The sequence below is a fragment of the Erinaceus europaeus genome, chromosome 18 (genome assembly GCF_950295315.1).
Source record: "Erinaceus europaeus chromosome 18, mEriEur2.1, whole genome shotgun sequence".
Classification (NCBI taxonomy): domain Eukaryota; kingdom Metazoa; phylum Chordata; class Mammalia; order Eulipotyphla; family Erinaceidae; genus Erinaceus; species Erinaceus europaeus.
The window spans coordinates 8,175,609-8,184,486 of NC_080179.1; the positions used below are offsets into that span (position 1 = coordinate 8,175,609).

General features: G+C 36.9%; 1 non-coding gene across 1 annotated transcript; it reads left to right on the top strand.

Annotated features, from left to right (window-relative positions):
- Nucleotides 1–8,494: 8,494 nt before the first annotated feature.
- LOC132534515 (U6 spliceosomal RNA) lies at nt 8,495–8,599 on the top strand. The gene has a single exon (XR_009546222.1). It is a non-coding gene; the product is annotated as a U6 spliceosomal RNA (small nuclear RNA).
- Nucleotides 8,600–8,878: the final 279 nt, after the last annotated feature.

Consider the following 8,878-nt stretch of genomic DNA (forward strand, 5'->3'; position numbering starts at 1 on the left):
ATATCCTTAAATGGTTGAATAGATAGGCTGGAGTGTCCAGACAATGGAAATGTATTTTGCACTGAATGGCGTATGATGTGATGTCATGAAGAAGCATGGAAGAAGCTTAAATCTGTATTTCCAAGTGAAAGAAGTCAATGCAATGTCTGCATTAGTGATACTAAGGGTTGTCTACAGATACTACTAAGAGGCAAATGTAAACTGAGCACAGAAAATATTTAGGTGCAGGACACTACCCTGCATAACCCAACGGTGCACATGCAGCCTTATACATTTGCCTAAAGTCATAGAATTTACATTAATAATTGACGTGAAGGTAACCCGTGGATTTTAGGCAATGATTATGTGCTATTGGAGGCTCAACATGTGAAATTAATGAATCACTCTGCTAAGAAGTGTTGTAATGAATTTGCAGGGGAGCGGTGTATTAGAAATCTCTGTACTGGGGGTCCACTGCCCAGTGGGTTCAGCGCACATGGTGCAAAGCCCAAGGACTGGCAAAAGATCCCGGTTCGAGTCCACAGCTCCCCACCTGAGGGAGGTCAATTTACAGGCGATGCAAAAAAATACTTTTGCAGCACTGTTTCACTACCAGTAAAATTTTCCACATGCAGTTGGAAACTGGGGGCTTGAAACTGTGTCTTTCTTTGCACATTATAAATATGTACACTCAACCAGGTGACAGCTGTGCCACCAGCTGGCTCCCAAATCTTATCTTTGTATTTATTTTTTTAAATTTTTTAAATCATTTAAAAATAATTATGAGAGCCATAACCTTATCATCAAGCACAGAAACAACAGGCATGTTTAGGGAGCAGACAGACAATCTATTATCTAGATCTGAGATTATCATTCTATTATTTTGCTTTCTGAATCATATCCTCTGACTACCTTAGGGTACTCTATTAGAGACAGTGTTCCACAAATATACAGAGTACTTAACATGCATGAGGAATTTGCATAGCCATCAAGGAGGACATCTGGTATTTGCAAAATGACAAAATCCTATAATCTGTATTGCCAGACCATATGGACACCCGATACACTCTTTATCTGCTTAGGAAAATCAGGTTTATCTGGGAACAGAAACACATATAGATCTCTGCAATCAATATCAACAAATATAAGTATTATAAATGTTGGAAGAAGAAAAGGTTTTTTTTTTTTTTTTACATCTAGATAATGGTTTCTAAAGCATTTACTATGATTGAATTGTTAGACACGTTATTATATTCCTAATATCTAGGTGGAGAAGTTTATTTACTTTTGTTTGGTACCTGAAAGAAAGTATTTGTATGACAACAGTAATGACTTTATAACGCAATACCTTCTGTTCTGTGTCTATATTCTTTCCCAAGGAATTTTTTTCACGCCAGACATACAACTTGTTCAGATCTGTGATGTCAGTTCTGTATTTTCTATATTTACTTCTGTATTTTTTTGGTACAAATTATGACCCTTAACATGCCATGGCACAGTGTGGCTTGTAGAGCAGCAATGTTACCAAGTGCGTAGATCTGAGTTCAAGTCCCCAGTTGCCACTGGGGCAGAGGGGAACCTTCATAAGCCAGTGGTGTAGCAGCGCTTCCTGTATCTTCCCTTTTCTCCCTCTCACTCCCTCTTTCTTTCTTTCTCGCTCTTTTTTTTTCCTGCCCCATCAGGAAAAAAATTTAAAAGAGCAAGAAGAAAAACAGCCACCCAGAGTGACCAGTAGAATACTTATGCAGATACTAAGTCCCAGCAATTAACTGGTGGCTAGTGGGAGTCAGGTGGTAGCACAGCAGGTTAAGTACACATGGCACAAAGCTCAAGGACCAGCATAAGAATCCCAGTTCGAGCCCTGATTCCCCACCTGCAGGGGAGTCACTTCACAAGTGGTGAAGCAGGTCTGCAGGTGTCTTTCTCTCCCCCTCTCTGTCTTCCCCTCCTCTCTCCATTTCTCTCTGTCCTATCCAAAAACAACAATAACTACAATAAGAAACAACAAAGGCAATAAAAGGGAAAAAATAAATATTAAAAAAATAATCTGGTGTCCATATGATAGTCTTTTTTCACCACTATCATCATCATCATATATAACTAAATTTAATAATAAAAATTAAAACTTGCTATGGAGCAAAGACAGGACCTTACTCAAATGCAGGCATGCTTTTACTTACATCAGGATGCACAGGACTGAGGCATACATTTTGATAAATATGTGAATTTCAGTGTATATACTATAAAGAGACTTAAGTAATAGAGACACCCCACATAAGAAAAAGAATTACGTTCCTTTGTTATATTTCATACTGGTCAAGAGAAAGAAAATGACATAATTTTTTAAATCCTTGTTTATTGGATAGAGACAGCCAGAAATCAAGAGGAAGGGGGAGATAGATAGGGACATAAATAGAAAGACACAAAAAAATAAAAGGAAAAAAAAGAGATAGAAAAAAAGAAAGATACTTGTAGACCTGCCTCACCACTTCCTCCCTGCAGGTGGACTGGGGGCTTGAGCATTGTAACATGGGCACTCAACTAGGCATGCCACCACTGGGCCCCTCAAAAGGATATTTTCTATTAGTCCCATATAATCAGGATAACTAATATGTAGGACATTGATTATACGAGCAGAGATAAAATCATGAGAATAGGGGGTCGGGTGGTAGCACAGCGGGTTAAGCGCACAGGAAGCCAAACTCAAGGACCAGTGTAAGGATCCCGATTTTAGCCCCTGGCTCCCCACCTGCAGAGGGGTCGCATCACAAATGGTGAAGCAGGTCTGCAGGTGTCTGTCTTTCTGTCCCCCTCTCTGTCTTCCCTTTCTCTCTGTCCTATCCAGCAACAACAGCAATGACAACAATAATAATCACCACAACAACGATAAAATAACAAAAGCAATAAAAGGGGGGAAAGTGAAAAAAAATAATGAGAATAGAACTATGAATTGACAGAGAAAACTGCTAAAGATAAAATAAAAGCAAACAAACAAACAAAAACTTGGAAAATCCCAGCTGTCCACAGAGGATACAGGAAATAAATGCAGTGATGCAGATGGACTGAAATTGCTAGAATCTTAGCAAAGAAAGCGCAAAACTGACATTTGAAAAGAAAGGAAGCAGGGTGTGTGTGGGGAGAGTTTAATCTTAACTGAATTATCATTTTCCAGATGTGATAAAGAACACACAGTTCCATGTTAAATATCACAGAAAAGTCAAATAGGAGAAATGAGGAGGGTATTCCCTATGTAGTGACTATTAATCTACCATCATGTATGATAGGCATTAAAAAAAGAAAAAAGAAAAAAGACTGCCATCTTGCTTTGGGGATATTCATTCCTATAGGGAAGTTGAATTCATAAACAGAAATAACTTTTATGACTGGTAAACTTGTTAATACATATAAAGAACTATGGAAGCTTGGACACAAACTATCAGGGACTTGTACTTTTCTGTTCATAAAGATTTATAAGTATAGTTGATTTACTCATTTACACCTTTCTCCCATAGAAGCAGCACTTTTGATCCATTTTTGATCGTCTAAATATGTTTGGCACTTGTCCCCTCATTTCCACACAAATCTGTCATCACTGCTTACCTGCATTACTCCTGTAGCCCGCAAACTGGAATCTCTAATTTTGTCTCATTGTAATCAACTCTCAGAGAACTGCCAAAATGATCCCTCCAGAACAAACCTGGATATATCACATCCCTAATTAAAATCCTTTAGTGATTTTCCCCATACTTCAAACTAATTAGCATAATATACAAAGCCCTTAATATCTGGACATGTTCCATAGAATCATGGAAGTCTAAGCGGTTATCTACTATAAATCGCTAAGCTATACATACCTAAAGTCTGTATTTTTTTTTCTATTTTCCTTGTAGGAAATTTTGCTTTGTCTATTCACGATCACATATTTTGGCAGTGCCAAGGCTTCACACGTGTACTATTTTACTACTTCTGGGATTATGCTTGCTTTTTTTTTTTTTTTTTTAAACTCAGGTAGAGAATGCGGTAGTGACAGGAAGAAACCAAGAAAAGGAGAGACATCCCAGCAGAGGGAGCGTAAGAGAAGGACGTGGGGAGGTGCTGATTAATGGACAGAGACTATTCGGTTTTACAAGATGTCGGTGTGCCCTTGGTACTGATACAATTAGCGCAATTGAACAGCGTATTTTAAAATTATTAGGAAAGTAAACTTTAACTTATATGTTTTTACAGTTAAAATTTTTTATAAATAAATAAATAAATAAATAAATAAATAAATAAATAAATAAGGGGGTCAGGCAACAGTGCCGCGGGTTAAGTGCACATTGCGCATAGCGCAAGGTCCGGCATAAGGATCCCGGTTCGAGCCCCCGGCTCCCTGACTGCAGGGGAGTCGCTTCACAAGCGGTGAAGCAGGTCTGCAGGTGTCTGTCTGTCTTTCTCTCCCTTCTCTGTCTTCCCGCCCTCTCTCGATTACTCTCTGTCCTATCCAACAACAACGACAGCAATAGCAACAACAATAATAACAACAATGATAACCAACAAGGGCAACAAAAGGGGAAAAAAGTTAGCTTCCAGGAGCAGTGGATGCCTGGTGCAAGCACTGAGCCCTAGCGATAACCCTGGAGGCAAAAATAAATAAATGCATCAATAAATAAATAAATAAATTAATTAATTAAAATAAAAACACATGTATAAATATATGAAATGTACTGAAAATCTCACAAGCTATACAGGATCAGATGTATTAGAACCTCAAGCATCACCAAATCTAGTATTTGTATCTTTTCCGCAGAAAAACATACAGTCTTTTAGTAGATAGATTAGGTACCACTGAAATTTCTTGAACTAGATGTAGAGTACTTTGTAACTAAGGTGACATTTCCTTCTATTAAGAGTTTTTTTTTAGATTTATAGCAAAGATGCAGTATGTAGCTTTCTATTTTATATATTCTTTTCTGAATAATAAGTACAATACAATTTTGCTTTAATCCTTTCTTGTTCTTATATGAAAGCCTTAGCAAAATACATCTATTCATTTCTCTACCCTTTCTGTTAACCTGAAAGCAGTTGTTTTTGCTGTAGCAATTTTGCAGAATAATTTGTTGCTTTATTATTTTTTTGGACATATGTTTGTTTTGAATTAATTTTCCATTCCTTTGGCATATAATTCATAAGAAAATGAGCTTCATCATGTCAGGTGTTTATCTGTGAAGCTCATTTCTCTCATCTCTGTGTAACTGAAGCAGAGATAATTTGACACCGGTGATTTTAAATTTGTACTGAAAGGAAAAGAAAATGAGAAAACCTTTTCCTTTTAAAAGAAGGTATCACAATAAATCACACAAAGTAAGAGTTCTATAGGACTTGATTGGGTTTAGTTTTAAAAACAACCACTGTTGTTAATAGTAGCAAAAAGCACTTGACTCCAGGCTAACCAGGAGATTACGTTTAAAGAATTTTTGGCTTTTAAGATAGATATCTAAGATCTAAAAATGAGAGGTACACATTTAGATAGATGATAGGTAGACAGAATAATCTATAATTATTATTCACATTCTCCCTTTAAAGCTATTTGATGACCTTTTCTACTGATCAAACAGCTAATTAAATCATGCTTAGGAAGCACCATAGAATCCGGAAAATAAGGAATAATTGTTTTGTGTAAAGGATGGAACTGTCATTCTGTTGTGATTTAAATTTTAAGAACATATTAAAGTACATTTGTCAATGAAATACCTATATGGTGTGAGGCTCTTCTGTTTAAAAGCATGTTCCTTCCCTTCTTGCTTCTCTGCCTTCTTTCCCTCATCTAATCGTTGACAGAATAAGAAAATAAAAAGTGTAGAAATATGATGCCAAATAGAAAACTTTCTGTTCCTGAGAAATTTGCATATTTCACTTGAGACACTATAGTTTCCTGTGGACCCATTGCTATCATATGAAGAACCCCATGAAAGCAAGAAGCTTTATTAGTACTGAACATGGCCTTTATTAACCTGGTATTTATTGGAGCCAGAGAGAGAGAGTTCACAGGCTAGGAAGGACTGCTTTTTCATCACTTTATTTCTACATTGAGAATATTTTGGAAGCCAAGTGCTGTCACACCTGCTTAGGAGCATACATTATAGTGCTCAAGGACCTGGGTTCAAGACTCTGGTCCCCACCAGTACACTGAAAGCTTCAGGAGTACTGAAGCAGGTCTGCAGGCATCTCTCTGTCTCTTTCCCATTTTATCTCTCCCTCCCCACTGTCTCCCCTTCCCCTCTCAATTCCCTGTCTCTATCTCATAATAAATACATAAAAATAAAAGAATATTTTTAAAAGTCAAACCTTTCACTTTTAAAAAAGATAATACGATAATACTTCTCAAGGTTGCGAGAAAATGTCATATGAAATGAGTATGATTATATATTTTAAGACAAAATCATTTTTTAGAGTGACATTTGAAATATGGTTATGAAAATTTAATGACTATGGTTTAATCAATCAAAAACTTAAGGAATATGTGGTAAACCTAATATTGACTTTTTTTTTTATGAATACTTCTCGACTGTCTCAGTTTGAGTTAAAACTCAAGAAGGAAAAATAGGAACTTTTACACAGTAATAACTTTATGAAGAAAACCAACTAAAATAAATTCAATAAAATATAACTATATTTATTAAACTCTAAGAGTCTTATATAGTGGCCTAGTATATAGTGGTTTCACATTTTTCTCTTTTAACCAAGAGTCTTTTAATACTTTTTATGTTTCCTTTTATTTGTAATAAAATAATTTGACTCACAGATGCATATGTGATAAATATCAGTGCTAGTGGAGAGAATGACTATATCATCCCTATGTTTGACTCTAATCTATAAAACAACTTAATGTTGAAGCAAAAAAAAAATAGAAAAAATAAAAATGATTGTGAAAATCATTTCAGCTTCAAAATTTGAGTGGCTTGTGTCAAGCAGAATTTTGGGGGGGTCAGGCGGTGGCGCAGTGGGTTAAGCGCAGGTGGCGCAAAGCGCAGGGACCGGCCTAAGTATCCCGGTTGGAGCCCCCGGCTCCCCACCTGCAGGGGAGTAGCTTCACAGGTGGTGAAGCAGGTCTGCAGGTGTCTGTCTTTCTCTCCCCCTCTCTGTCTTCGCCTCCTCTCTCCATTTTCTCTCTGTCCTATCCAATAACGAACAACATCAACAATGGTAATGATGATAACCACAACCAGGCTACAACAAAAAGGGGGGAAAATGGCCTCCAGGAGCAGTGGGTTCATGGTGCAGGCACCGAGCCTAGCAATAACGCTGAAGGAAAAAAAAAAAAAGAATTTTGGATGGATGTTTGTAGCTTTATAACCAGCTTTACAAATATTCCCCTGAATTGCATATCCTCATAAGAGATGCTATTTTAAACTTCTTATATTATCTTTATTTATTTATTGGACAGAGACAACCAGAAATCAGAAGGGTAGAGGAAAGGGAAAGAGACAACTGCAGCCTTGCTTCACCATTTGCAAAGCTTTCCCCCTGCAGATGGGGAGGGGGAGGCAGAGGCTCAAACCCCGGTCCTTGTACACTGTAACATGTGCTCTAAATAGGTGCACCATCACCTGGTCCCAAGATGCTGGGGTTTATATTCTCCTTTCCCATAGTGGTGGTTCACATAATTGTACTATTAAAGTGTACTTCATTAAGTAAAATATATATATATATATATATCTTAATAAGATTTATTCTCATTTACTCAGAGAGAGCATTGACAAGGCTCACTCACCATGTACTAGATACTAGAGAGCAGAAATTAAAGAGAAATCTAAAGGATTTGGGCATGGAGACAGCATAATGCTTATGCAAAAGACTTTATGCCCGTGGCTCCGAGCTTCCAGTTCTCAGTCCCTACACCCACTTTACATCAGAGCTGAGCAGCACTCTTGTCTTTCTCTGTATCTTTCACTCTGCATCTCTCTGTAATTGAAGTAAAATAATGTTTTAATCTAAAGGGTGTAAATAAACTACACAAAACAGTAAAGTAGCAATAAAGTTTTGCAAGAATTGTTCAGATTTAAATCTGACTTTCTTCTGATAGATGGTTATGAGCAATACTTCCTTTTAAGAGATCACTTTAATTGGATCATATACTGAAAACAAATATAAAGCAATATGGCCCATGGGTTTTCAGTGCATAACATAATAGGAAAGCTGTGAGGTTGTGCTGAGACTGCTAATATCTGGTCCTGGGAATATAAACTGTATATAAACTGTGGTTAGGATTCTTAGGTCTCTCTGGATAGATGACTGACAGATTAGACAGACAGGCAGGCAGACAGACAGACAGACAAATGAAGGACAAAAAAATTACAGGCAGGAAAGTAATTCCCAACTGCTATTGCTTAGGAATCACATTTAAACCATTAAAATAATGAATATGAAATTTTGTACAGGATCCACAAAGTTAATGCGCCAACAAAGTGGACTAACCACGTCAATATGGATGAAATACACTTTAGGAATAAAATAAATATAAAAGTAACCAACAGTGTTGTTTCAGCAGCACCTTATAAAGGACTGAAAGGCTACAGAGAAGATTAGCACAGCCCCTCTGCAAATATGAACACAAATTTCTGAAGCATTTCATATTTTTAAAAAATCCATCAAGATGTGAAAATATCCTAGTAATCAGAGAAATACCACTGAAACCCTGTAGAAGCTGTACCCAAGGCTCCTTGTAGCCAGCATTATGCTAGCAAGTTCATGCAGTGTGATAATATCATTGCTTTGTGATGACGCAGGAAACCGTCACCCTAAAAAACACTTGAGATTCATTTAGTGAAGTCAAAAATGAAAATAGCCATGCTTCGTCCGTTTTCTTTTATTTGACTTAGTATTATCTTTAAAAATTGTGTGACACAGGGCATATATG